General features: G+C 34.5%; 1 long non-coding RNA gene and 1 other non-coding gene across 3 annotated transcripts; one reads left to right on the top strand and one right to left on the bottom strand.

Moving 5' to 3' along the window:
* Positions 1-848: 848 nt before the first annotated feature.
* LOC128295669 (small nucleolar RNA R71) lies at positions 849-955 on the top strand. The gene has a single exon (XR_008286229.1). It is a non-coding gene; the product is annotated as a small nucleolar RNA R71 (small nucleolar RNA).
* Positions 956-4668: 3713 nt separating this feature from the next.
* On the bottom strand, positions 4669-12336 carry LOC108466507 (uncharacterized). 2 transcript variants are annotated; one of them, XR_008285688.1, is made up of 3 exons: positions 11798-12328; positions 11255-11554; positions 4669-4884 (listed from the first exon to the last, which is right to left on the bottom strand). It is a non-coding gene; the product is annotated as an uncharacterized LOC108466507 (long non-coding RNA). The 2 variants fall into 2 exon arrangements; XR_001868644.2 differs by having other exon boundaries at positions 11255-12336.
* Positions 12337-14176: the final 1840 nt, after the last annotated feature.

Here is a 14176-nt window from a genome sequence, read left to right as displayed (position 1 = left end):
TCTTCATTCACCGTTTTGTTATGACTTACCTCACTTTTACCTTTTCTCACCACAATTTCTTGTATCAATTCTAGCTCAGGCACACTGAATCCTTCCTTATATTGAGTACTAATTGCGTTGAGGTGTTCCTTTGGGTTAGGTTCAGTATTACTTGGTAAGCTACCTTGTGGTCATTCGGAGATTAGTTTGGATAGCTGGCCTATCTGAATTTCGAGTCCTTGGATCAATGCTTGGAGATTTTTAAGTGCTGTCTCAGTATTTTGGAAACGGGTTTCTGACATTGATATGAATTTTGAGAGCATCTCCTCAAGGTTCGATTTCTTCTCTTGTTGATAAGGTGGCTGTTGAAAACCCTAAGGATTTTGTGGCTTTTGATTCCCTTGACCACCCCAGGAGAAATTTGGGTGGTTCCTCCAACCTGCATTATAAGTATTACTGTATGGGTTATTTTGAGATCTAAAGTTATTGTTACCCATATAGTTGACTTGTTCCTCTTCGATTGTAGGATTGAAGGATTGATATTCTATATGCACACCTCCTCCATTTGAGCCATACCTCATTACTTGATGTACCTGCATAGAATTAAGAAAACCATCAATCTTTTTATTGAGAAGTTCTAACTGATTTGACAGCATAGTAACTGAGTCGACGTTATAAACGCCGACTATTTTTGTTGGCTTAGTCTCATGACTTGCCACTGATAGTTATTCAGTGACATATCTTCAATGAATTCATAAGCCTCTTCAGGTGTTTTGTTGTTAATGGTTCCGCCAGTAGCTGCGTCAACCATTTGCCAAGTCGAGGGATTCCAACCACTGTGGAATGCTTGTACTTGAAGCCAAAACGGTAACCCATGGTGAGGGCACCTTCTCAGTAAGTCCTTGTATCTCTTCCATGCATCGTAAAGTGTTTTTAAATCCATCTACACAAAAGAAGAGATATCATTACGTAATTTGGCCATTTTAGCCAACAGAAAATATTTTAGTAAAAAGTTTTCGGTCGTTTGTTCCCAAGTAGTGATAGACCCTCGTGGTAACAAGTTCAACCACTGTTTAGCTTTGTTTCTCAATGAAAAAGGAAATAACCGAAGACGAATGGCATCATAAAAAACGCCATTAATTTTAAATGTATCGTAAAATTCCAGAAAGTTTCCTAAGTGAGCGTTGGGATCTTCATCCTACAAACCATCAAACTGAACAAACTGCTGTATCATTTGAATTGTGTTAGGTTTCAATTCAAAAGTACTTGCAGCTACAGCCGGTCTAACTATACTAGATTCAGTTCCTGTTAAAGAAAGTTTAGCATAATCATACATAGTACGTGGAGCAGGATTTTGATTAGCCGCAATTGCAGGAGGTAGCTGATTGCCTTGGGTTTAAGCCATCTCTTCGGTTGGAGGTTGAGTATCGTCTTCTTGCTCGTTCTCTGTGTATCTTAAGCTACGCCTTATTTCTCTTTGGTTTCTACGAACTGTGCGATCGATTTCTTCATCAAAAAGTAATGGACTCGACGGGTTTCTTCTAGTCATAAACTATAAAAACCAGCCAAGAGAAGGAAAAAGTAAATTAATAAATGATAATAATAATAATAAAATTAAATTAAATTACAAGAAAAATAAATGGCTAAAGTAATAAAAATTGAGCGTTCCTAATATCTTAGTTCCCCGGCAACAGCGCCAAAAACTTGATCGCGCGATTCGTAACAAGTAATAAATATTTATAATGAAGATCAAACCAAGACTAACTATTATCACGACGAAAAGGCAAGCGCACCTATCGAACAATAGTATAGTAATGGCAAAATCGGGATATCGTACCCAAGGGAACCAAAAGTACTAGTAATAACTATCTTGTTATTATTTAACCTAGAAATAAAGAAGGGTTGTTTATTAAACTAATTAACTAAACTAATTAACTAATTAAACTAAAGCAAAGAGAAAATTTGGAAAAAGACTTGAAGAAAAGTAATTGATAAAGACGACACCCAAGGAGGAATCCACCTAGATTTCACTTGTTATCTAACTCTAAACCAGACGATTTATTCACTTGACTTTATTCGTGAGACTCCCTAACCTATATTATTATCTCTTTCGAGACTAATAACGTCTAACCCTCAATTGAATTAATTGAAATCTCTTTCTTAATTAAAACCCCTAGAGAAGCAGTAAATCGATCTATGGACTCCCATATTAGGTTTCACCCTAATCCGGTAAAATCTCGTAACCCTATTTCTAGACGTTCGATCAATTCCGCTTAATTATGTCAAATCTACTCTTAGACAGGGACTTTTGCTCCTCTGCATAAGTACATCAAATCATGAATCAATACCCAGAATATTAACTCAAGCATTAAGAACACATAATTAAGAACAAATCAAGTATTTATCATACAGTTCAGATAATAATAACAAGATCCATCATAGGTTTCAACCCCCTTAGGTATCTAAGGGGTTTAGTTCATAATAAAATAGGAGTACATCTCAAAAGTATTAAAATAACAAAACATAAAGAAAACTCTAAAACCCCTGAAGGAATTCTGAGAAAGATCTTCAGTCTTGGAGTAGCTTCAGCTTTTGGGATGGATCGTCTGACTTCCTTAAAATAATTCCCGACGTGTGGTTTTGTACTCTAGAAAAGTTCTGGAGGGAGGCCCCCTTTCTAAGTCATACTTAGGGTATTTATATAGGCTTTGGATTGGCTTTCTTCCTCTCTAAGTATCCTTTTCTGTGTAAAATACAACTTCTTGAAAAAGGGACACGCCCGTGTGCCACGGTCGTGTGATGTGATTGCCAAGCCATGTTCGATCTGTTAAATTGCACACGGCCGTGTGGGTCAATAGCTAGGCCATGTGAATCGTGAAAGCCTTGGTCGACACCCTCGAAAGACACGGGCGTGTGAGCTGCCAGTGTGGCAAGGCTTAGGCCGTGTCATCTTCTTGATTTGGTCTGTTTTGTCCCTTTTTTGCTTGTTTTTGGCTCCTTTTGACTCTTGGTGCTCTCCTGAGTACAAAACATGAAATAACCGGATTAAGAGTACCAAAATCCACAAATCTAGTAATAAACATCCATAAATATGCTAAGTATTTGGGGTAAAAATATGTATAATTTGGCGTTTATCAGCGTGTGACCTGTACAACTTTGAAAGATGTTTAATTTTTAAAAAAATTATATGAGCTCAGTTTAGTCCCGACCCTTTCTAATGTATGTTTAAGGTCTCTATGACCTATATAATGGACATTATGATAATGTTTGACTATGATTGTGGATAATGTATATGAAATGCATGTTAAATGTTCCAATTTGTCCAGTAACACCTTTAACCCTAGTCTGACGATAGATACGGGTTAGGGATGTTTCAACAGATCTTCGTGATAAGCTGTCAAATTTGATGAACATAATGCAATATATGTAATGGCACTCAAAAATACGAGACGACACAATAAGGGGCGCTTTTACGAAAAATTTCATGACACGTTTATTTTTGTGCCTAAAATTTCGGACTTCATATTTGATCCATGGACTTCAATCTGGAGGAAGAACGAGGTGATTCAAGCAAAAATAAAGACGATGAAGCAAAAGATGGGTCAGATTCTTAGAAGCCTACAAATAAATAAAAATTGGGGATCTTGTCTTTATTTTATTTTATATTATTTCTTAGGATATTTTAAAGTTTTTAGGCTTAGGTTCTTTTAGGATATTTCTATTTCTCGCATAATAAAATAAGAGGAGAAATTATAAATAAAAGTGAACAATTTGCAAAATAAGGAGTGTGACAATAGATATGTACATGTCTAGGATTGGATTTAGGAAGAGGTTGATATTTAAGTAGTCAAATTTGACGCACCTCCTTTTCCTGGGATCCTATCAGGTGTACAATATCTATTCACTTCTATATTTTCGTTCCCTCTATTGTTTTTAATAATGAGGACATTGTTCATCTTAAATAAGGGGATCAAAATTGAAATTTTTTTTCAGAATACATTTTTCTTACTAATTATTAAGTTATATTTTGTTCAAAAATTTAAATTTTTTGGTAATTATGCTAAACTTTAGTATAAATAAAGTTCTATGTTAGCTGATTTATGAAATAAATGTTACTCTTAATAAATTATGTAAATAGAACAATAAAGTTTTTAATTCCTTAGGCAAGCTAAGCATGCTTGAATGTTTAAGTCTCTAGAATATACTTAGTAATTTCTTGAGGCAAAATCCTAGGAAGCATGAAATTTTGAAAAGGATTTAGGCGAACTTTTGTTTAGACCGATTGAGCCTTTCAAGCAAACCTTAACGAATATTTATCCCTTGAAACCCAACTTTGAGACTATAACACACAAAACCCAACCTAGATGTTACAACCAAATCTGGAGAAATTATATTAGTTTGTTTATAATCCTAGAAGTTTTAATCCCAACTTCAGAAACCATAAGTTCTGAAAATATTAACTTAAAGCAAAACACTTATACATTACTTTTATGGAAATTATGCATAACATATTTATTTTACAGAAAACTCCCAACCTAATCTCATTTGAAATTTTCTGATTTCAGTACGTGTTTCAAATATATAAATATGGCACAACTCTTACATATTCTAGAAAAACTTATACTTGAATACTTTTATATCACAGTAAAACCGTCAAGTCATGTAGCAGCAAATTTTTCCTGTTACAGATTTTAATTTTGAAAACCGATTTCGAATATGATAAATCGTACGTTATCATTGTTTTACGTTAAAAATACCAAAATTCGACGAATATGAATAGAAACCATAAAAAAATTTTACAAACCAAAATATCATAAATAAAATAATCATAAATCAATTTATTTACTTAACCAGAAAATCAATCCGAGCTCCCGCACGACGTCCAGTCCTAAGTATGAAGACCAACTGAGACGCATTAAACAAACAAGTGAGCTAGAAGCCCAGTGTATTCTCATAAAATGTACACAAACAGATATGTTTTCATATACATATTCAGTCATATCCTCATATACGAAATCAGATGTATTCTCATAATCAAATGCAAATGCATTTGCAGATTCAAATGTAGATACTAACACAGATCCTACCCCCATCTGCTACACATCAACTCCATCCAACCAATCACACCAATTAGGACTACAAGAGCCCATCCATCCCATCACAACAGGTCATGGTGGTATACCACTCATATAATTGCAGTTGAGCTACCAGACAAAAATGTTGCGGTAAACCTCCATAATCATATATATATATGGTCGAGCCACTATAATTGCAATCAAATTGCCAGAACAAATATTACAGATACACCATCAAAAGCTGCAGTAATACTTCCAAAATCGCACTTCTTCCATCACATATCATCTCCCACCCCAATACACATACAAATACTAACAGAAATCAGATGCACATATGCCATACATATTTTTCACATCAAAACATGCTAACAGAATTATCATATCACAAACCATATACGAATTTCACATTTTAAACATTCTTTTAATTGAAACACAAACAATACCCCTATCACATACAATAGCAAAATATCAAATATCACATATCCAAGTCATTTTTAAGCCAAGCGAACCCCACGAGAGGTCTAATTACAAATTTCAAAGTGCAACAAGCCTAGGTGAAAATTTACAAAAAATGGGCCCACATGGCCTAACTGGCCCAGCTCGTGTGGTCTACACAGTCTAACACACGACCCCAAATAGCCCATCCCATGTGACACACTCGGTTTGGCACACGACCGTGTGACACCGATTGTGTAGTTTTTGGCTTCTCGTAGTTCGCTATTTTTCAAGTTTTCCGTTACACACCTTAATTATTCTAAAAAATGAAAGTACCACACCTCTCTAGACCCCAAACAAACAAAAACCCTAAGAGAATCCCCTCATTCATTGCAGAACATTTCACGCCTCATGAACCACTCCGAAAAATAAAAAATAGAGGAAGAGATGGTGGCAACAGTAGTGATAGGCAACTGTAGCACCTTAGCAAATGGCGTCTTTGAAGAGAATGAAAAAATATATTGTTTAAGAGAAAATATATGAAATAAGACAAAAAAGGAAAATAAAAAAATAGAGGACAAAGTGGTAGAAAAATTACAGTAGCAAAAAGTAATAAAAATCAAAATGGGAAAAAAATGGAAAAATGAGAGTGTGGGACATGAGAGAAGGACGGTTGTGAGGGTGGAATTTTAAGGGAAAATCCCTCACCACTAATTTTCAAACTACGCCACTAACTCCTATCATTATCCACATTAGATTTTTTTTCTTCTGAATTTAAAACAAAAAAATAATTCCCATTTTGCAAACACACAAGATTCGAACACAAGACCTAGGAATAAGCTAATACCTTACCACTGAACCAACAGACTCATTCTTAACATCATTTGAGCAAAAATAACATATAGGCTACAAGTTCAAAGATAGGGGTTTAGGCAAAATAGAAGAATTCAAGGGAAAGGATTCGAACCTGAAACCTCGCACACACTACTTACATATCTTAACCACTGAACCAGATTAATTCACTTGAAAAAATTTTCACATTCTTAACTCAAAAACCGGGGTGTGACCACTCTTGATTTCACGAACACAATTTCTTCTAGCCTAGTTTTTGCGATTTGACAGAGACTATATGGCCTGATTTTATTTGAACCTTGCAATAATAAGTCAACACTTCTCTCATAATTATCTTTAAATTATCCCAAACACTAGACTCAGTCTATCTAAAATATTCTCTGAAAATAAGTTTGGGGAGTTGAGAAGAAGTATCAAATGCTCAAAATATTAGTACATGCAATAGTATGCTAGAAAAAAAAAAGAAAAAAAGAGTATATGTACTCGAAAAAAAATAGATGTACAAGGAGCATGTGTACTCAAAAGCAAAATTAGTTGGTGAATGTGGAGGTATTTATTCCAAAGGTTCGATGCAAGATGAGTCTAGGATTTTAGCACAAAATTATCTATCTTTTACCTATCGTTAGCCTAGCCACGTTACAACCTATTTAAAAGACCTATTGATTTAGATTTCTATGCTGACTACATTAATGGAGAGAAATTGTTAAGTTCAACATATGGATGTATAAATTAAACTTATTGATTGCAGTTTAGTCTTAAATGATGGAATAAAAATTAATTGGTAAGAATTTAGCATATTTTTATTAAGAAATCATTTAGTCTATTCTTGATATCATGATAATAATTGAGGATAATTCGAACAATGTGTATACTTGAGTTGCAAAATTCTTGTTCTTGAGCATAATTACACTAAACTCTTAATTATGGGGAGAAAAGATTTCTGAAGAAATTTTTTTTCAAGGGTGATTTCAAGCAACTTCTTTTGCAATTTGTGCATTACTCTGGCCGAGCAATGAATTAAGTTTGAAGGTGTGGAAACACAAAAATATAGACTTTTTCAGCTCTTTTTTAGCTTTACTTCATGCAGTTTCATAGTAATTTTTTGTCAAAATTCATACTTTAATTATAAAATAATTAAATTGAACTCAAATTATGAACATATTAAATTTTAGTTATTTTTTTAAAAAATTTACACAAATTTGATTTATTTTTGACAATTTTGCACAAAGGGTGAAAATTGGCTTGACAGTCATCTTGAGAAGCTTGAACCGTTAAGGCAATTCTTGTATCAAGTGACCCAAGAGTATGGTTGATTGTTTTTCCAACCATAGACGGTCCAATAATAATTAGTGAACACATTTTATAATTAATTTTAATCCAAGACAAATTGGGTTACATTTAATTACAAGCCTAATGAAGAGAAATGGGTCTAGTTGTGCAAAGTGAAAAGGACTGATCCACCAAGAAATTTAGCAACCCAAACTGTCTCATGTAGTTGCCCCAAACAGTTATTTTAGCTGATTTTTATAACTGCAAGTCAACCCTTGAACTTGTCTTTAATTCTGTTCAAACCCCTCCCTTTTTTAAGCTTGCTATTTTTAGCCACAAGCTATTTTTAGTAGCCATATCCACATATAAAAAGCCCCCTTCAATCCCTCATTTCTCATCCCTCACTCACACATCTCTCTCTCTGTCTCTCTCTCTCTCAAATTTTCTTTCTTTCTCTCTTCTAGTTACCTTTCAATTCCCTTCGTCCTTTGCTGATTTCCCCTCTTGAAAAAAAAGCTTGCACGCCTCTTGGAGTAGCAGTAATCGAGTGTTCATGAAGGCCTTGTATCAGCAGTAATTAAGCAGAAGAGAGGAGCACACTAGTCTAGCTTTGAAAAATCATCGAGATTTGTTCTTCTAGTTCCCTTCTCTTAAAATTGGTTTTAAGTTTTGTTTTGATCATGAACATGAATATTTGTATTACTGTTCTTCAATTAATTAAAATGACTTAAATTCCTTTCGTGTTAGATTAATTGCATTATTTTTGCTTAGATTATTAAAAGTGTGTTTGTATTGTTATTAGGTCTCAATAAATTGTTCAATTAAATAAAATCATGCTTATGTTATAGTTGCATTCTAGTTGTAAGGTAACAATTGAATTAATTATTTAAAAGGATTGAAATTGTAATTAATGGACACAATATTTAATTGGTACATGTTTATTCTTCTAAGGTAGCTGAGGGTTAAATTAGCGACGGTATTAAACAATACATTAACCTTGCATAACTTACAAAATTATTGTGATCAAATTGTTTCAATATAGAGATATATTGTTACCTCATGTAATCTTTTATTTTCTTATTAAAATTAAATTAATCGGTTGAATTGATATAGAGATATGGTCAAGAGATTAATAGGTTCTAATAGGTTAGTATGTGCATTAGTTAGCAATTTACCGAGTTGCCGTGAAATTATTCGTAACAACATGAACACATCTTTAATTATTCTAAGTTAGAGAATAAAATTGATCTAACACATTTATGCCATATTGATTAAACTCATCTTTTAGAAATCGTGCATTGAAATATTTTTACTTTTTATTTTTCTTAGTTAAATTACTTAGTTAATTTTTAGTTTTTACAACACCTCTTCAAATTTTCCATCACCAAATTGTTTAAATTTGCATTTCATAAATATCTTCTTGCACAGCCACTATGGGTACGATAACTAAACATTACTTGTCACTTTATTACTTTATACGATTGCGTACACTTGCACATTTTCATCATTCCAGTATACAATATTGGACATACTATGTGAATGTGTGTAAATCTTTCAGCAAGGTTCAGATGTATTATCAGTAATGTTATGTATAATTTCTCTTTAGAACTCACTAAGTTCATATGAACTTACTTTGTTACATTTTCCTTCTTAGGCTTGCTAATTGAAGGAAAGCTTTGTTAGAAGAACTACGCTAGAATGCTACTACTATTGTAAGCTGACTATTTTATTTTGTATCATGCATGACTCGTGGGGGTGGCATATAAGTGTATTTGTAAATGATTTGTACAAAGAACTTTTGTTCTGATAAGACTATTTTTATGAGATTTCTAGGAAGTATTAATGCTTGGTTTTAAATTAATATATTTTGTTTAATGAAGTTATTATATATGGTTTGTATATTATTTTTCACTGTGGATGTTTTCACTCAAACCTTGGTAAAGTAACAGCTAATATTTGTCTTATATTTATAACTTTGTAAGAATTATATAAAGCTTCTGCCAAAATGTTTTAAATTTAGTTTGATTTTTAGTAATGACACACCATATTTGGATATTATTATAGGATCGGGTTTGACATGTTACATCTAGACTAACCTAGATTGGATCCACACCTAAACATCATAAAACTTAGTTAAAACCAGTCTTAGGCATCCCTAAAAGGGTTCAAGCAACCAATGAATCACTAACGACAATTTGGATATGCTTTTAAAAAGCAAACTTACACTATTTTGCCACTAACCAAATATGTTTGCTTTTTTAAAATGGTGGAAAATGACATTAAATTGAAGGAGGAAAACAAATGCAAAAGTGAAGGCTTTATGGACGACAATACAAAAGGAAAAATCAGCAGCAAAAGGGTTGCAATGTGCGACAATAGAAAGCAATAAAATGGGTAGCAATGGTGCTAAAAATAATAATAGCAATCGTGCAGCTTGAAGGCTAAAAAATGACAGACAATAGGGAAGAAAATCGAAGAAAGACGAGCAGCAAAAAGAGAAGAAAAGGAGAAAAAAAACAAGATGGCACCACTACTGGTGAAGGAGAAAAGGTGGTGGGATCACCACACGTAGAGGATGAAAGGAGGAGATGGACAAAATGGGAGAGGAAAGAAAGGAGAGAAAAAGAAAAAAATGAAAAGAAAGAAAAAAAATATTAGCTTAATCCTTGGAAAACAAATTGATAATATCTTCTAGATATTTTTGATAAATCTTTTAATTATTCAAATTAATCAGTTTTACAGTGTTTGAGTTAAACTGAAATCTGACAGTTGACTAGGGGGCAGTTATGGACGGCACAATGGAGTAAAAATACTAAAATTTAATATTTTTCAAGGGAAGGAAATCAAACTTAGATCTCTAAGGAAGCTACATTCACTCCTTACTTTCTCTTAACTATTTAGCCAGTAACTCTTTCTTAAAATAAATTTACAAACTTTTAACTAAGAGTCACAATGTGACAACTCTGTCTCTACTAACCTAATTATTCTATACCCATTTATGAGATGTGACAACTACATCTTGTACACAACTACAATTAGTTCAAGGTAGATAAAGCAAAAAGCCCAAGAAAAAGAACAATTGGGTAGAAATCTAAATTCAAGAAAAATGAGAAATTAAGTTTGAATCAAATCATCATTGTTGATAAAAAGAAAGTGACGATAAAAAATTTCATTGGTCTATTTTTGTTCAACCATTATAGCAGGGAAGGTACCATGATGAGGAGAACTGTATCAATGTCTTTACCTTTGCTGCAATGAACACGCCTCTGCTAACCTAATACAATAACTACGAAAAGTTCATATCAAACTAGGCTATTTTAGAAGGCTTAAAAAATCTATACAACTGTCAAATTTGTCAAATGACCGTCAAAATACGTAAACAATTGCGACAACACTCACATAGAAGGAAGACAAACTCACCTCAGCATTGAAGGTTGTTAGAGTATAGAGACTGTTAGTATAAAGTTGTTAATTTGTTATTAGTCAGTTGCTTAAGTCTAGTATGCAATTGGTTAGGAGCAATTACTCTTATTCATTTATATAAGCATCGACAGAGTATTCATTCAAATTAAGGAAAGATTAATACGTATTTTCTCAGTAAAGTTCATGTGTTAATAAACTGTTCTTGTGAAATACGATAGTACCTAATATGGTTTCAGTCGCCTAGTCCTGGTACGTGCTTCTACTTCCGCATCATAGCACCATCAGCCGATTTTACCTCTGTTGATCATTAGAGTCCGTCATTTTCCAGAACATGTCTAATCCAATCCTTTCCTTGCAATGACACAATGAAACTTGAGGAAGGAAATTTTGTCTAGTGGCAGTATCATATTAGGTTGATAACAGAGGGTGTGAGCTACAAGGATTCTTAGAAGGCACGTTGTCTGCTTCGCCTAGGTTCGTTGCGTCTCCAGAAGGTGCTCTTACTCCAAATCCAGATGCATCTGTTTTTAATCAACAAGATAAGTTGTTAGCCTCTTGGCTCATCTCTACAATCAGTTCATCTCTTTTATCATGCTTTACATCTGCTAAATCTGCATGTGAAATATGGAGCACAGCGAATCGTCTTTTCGCTACTTCTACTGGTGCGAAAATCTCTCGAATGAAACATGATTTGCACTCTACAAAGAAGGGTGATTTAATTGTAAAGGAATATGTAGCAAAAATACAAAACATTTGTGCGTTACTTGCAGCATCTGGGTCAGCGGTGTCAGAGGCCGAAAAAGTAGAAGTTGTTTCGGTTGGTCTTTCATCGGATTTTGATGCAGTATTGACCTTGGCCTCATTCTCGACGGAACCCCTTCCATTTCAGTGATTAGTTGATGTCCTTTTGGAGTTTGAAATTCGACAGATACGAGCGGCGTATAAGGTTCCAATGCATGCCCATCTAGTTAAAACCCCTTTGGTTACTGTGGTGGTCGACTCCGATTCACGCGATGTACATGGCGGGTGGTCTACGATAGGTTTGCGTGGACGTGGATTTCAACCACAAACACAGTGCCAAATATGTAGCCAGTTCGATCATTTGGCGCAGCACTGCTTCTATCATTTCAACCGTGACTATGGCGGCCCGAACGCCTCCACCACGGTGCGATTCTCCTTTGCGGCTGATGGACAAGGTGATGACCTCTCTGGACGGATTGGTTTTTTTGATGGCTCTAGATCTGGTGGTAATTCGTGGAGAGGCTGGCCACATTCTCAAAAGGGCAGTATGTTGGGCCGAATGCTGGCCAATCTCTTGGGCCAAATGCAGGCTAATTTTTTAGCTAGAATAGTGGACAGACTAGTGGGTCGAATAGTGGGCAGGCTAATGCTAGTAAAAAATTTAGACTCAGTTCACTTGGGCCTAATGCTAATTATGTTGAAAGCTTTATGCAAAATAATGCTCTTGAAGTTCCATGGGGAACTAAACTACGAACACGTGTATTTAATTTTGACTCCTCACAGTGTGTTGGGCTACCCTGAATTCTTGATTTTCATACGTTTGATTTTTCAATTGCTACGCAATATGATTCGAAGTTTGATAATACTACCTCATATGTTCCTGTATCGGTAGGAACCTCATTATGGTATCCAGATTCAGAGGCCACTCATCATGTCTGTCAAATGTGTCTGGGTTAAATGTCTCCATTCTATATATAGGTACTTCTTCTCTTTTAACGGGTAATGGAGCTCCCACTAAAATTTCCTCTATTGGGAATATTATTCTACCAATAAAGAAATTGTTACATCTCTCTAATGTTTTGTGCGTACCAAACATCGGGAAAAATCTTATATCTGTCTCTCAATTTGCTATTGACAACAATGTATTTTTTGAATTTTACCCCTCTTATTGTATTATTAAGGACATCCAGACACAGAAAATTTTACTACGGGGCGAAGTTTGTGATGGTCTCTATCAATTTTCAGTCAGTTCGTCTATCTTCTCTGATACAATTCCCTCTATTAACAACACCGAGAACCAAGATTGTCGTTCGGATGATGATGCCTTTACCTTGTGGCATAAAAGACTTGGTCACCCTTCTCCTGTGATTGTTAACCTTGTGCTTGACAAGTGTCAAATTATTTCCAATAAAAAATATCTTGATAATGTTTGTATTGCTTGTCAAAAATGGAAATCACATAAATTGCCCTTCTCACACTCTATTATTGAATATATGGAATTATTTGAATTGGTTGTCTCTAATTTATGGGGATTAGCTTCTGTTGGCTATGGAGGTAATTTGTATTATGTTTTGTTTATTGACATGTATAATCGATTTACCTGGGTATATCTGATTAAACGTAAATCTCAAGCACTTGACTGTTTTTCTCAGGTTCAGAAGATGGTCAACACTTAGTTTGGGAAGTCTATTAAAAAATTACAAAATGATTGGGGCAGTGAGTTTCATGTTTTTGCATCAGTTCTGAGGAGTCATAGAATAATTCATCGTCTTTCCTGCGCTCATACTTCAAAACAAAATGGTGTTATTGAGTGCAAACATAGATAAATTATGGAAACCAGTCTTACACTTTTGGCTTAGGCTAGTCTACCTATGGATTATTGGGGTTATGCATTCTGATGTGTTGTGCATCTTATTAATCGCCTACCTACTCTTGTTCTGAAAGGTCAGTCTCTATATCAAATTTTTTATAGGCATGAACTTACGTATGACCACCTCAGGGTATTTGGCTATTTTTATTTTTCATATTTACATCATTTTGTACAACATAAGCTAGATTTTCGCTCACAAACATGTACATTTTGGGGTATAGCTCTCAACATAAGGGCTATCACTGTCTAACACCAGATGTTAAGGTGATTATGTCTCATCATGTTATTTTTTATGAACGTCGATTCTTTTTCCCTTTGTTAGTTGTGAAAATGTTCAAACTCCTACGTCTGTTACAACGTATATCCCTATCGTTCAGACCTCCTCTTCTTAATCCTCTGCAGAAACTCGCAGAACCATTATGCCTTTGCCTATGGTACCTTTGTCTGCTCAAAGTTGCGATCCTGTGCAGTCTGGGATAGTTGCTTCACCAGCTACATCTAGTCCACTACAGACTATCTCAATTGATTCAGC

The sequence above is a fragment of the Gossypium arboreum genome, chromosome 7 (assembly GCF_025698485.1).
Source record: "Gossypium arboreum isolate Shixiya-1 chromosome 7, ASM2569848v2, whole genome shotgun sequence".
NCBI classification, from domain to species: domain Eukaryota; kingdom Viridiplantae; phylum Streptophyta; class Magnoliopsida; order Malvales; family Malvaceae; genus Gossypium; species Gossypium arboreum.
The sequence above is the reverse complement of the archived record's forward strand: the minus strand, read 5'-3'. Positions and strand labels throughout refer to the sequence as shown.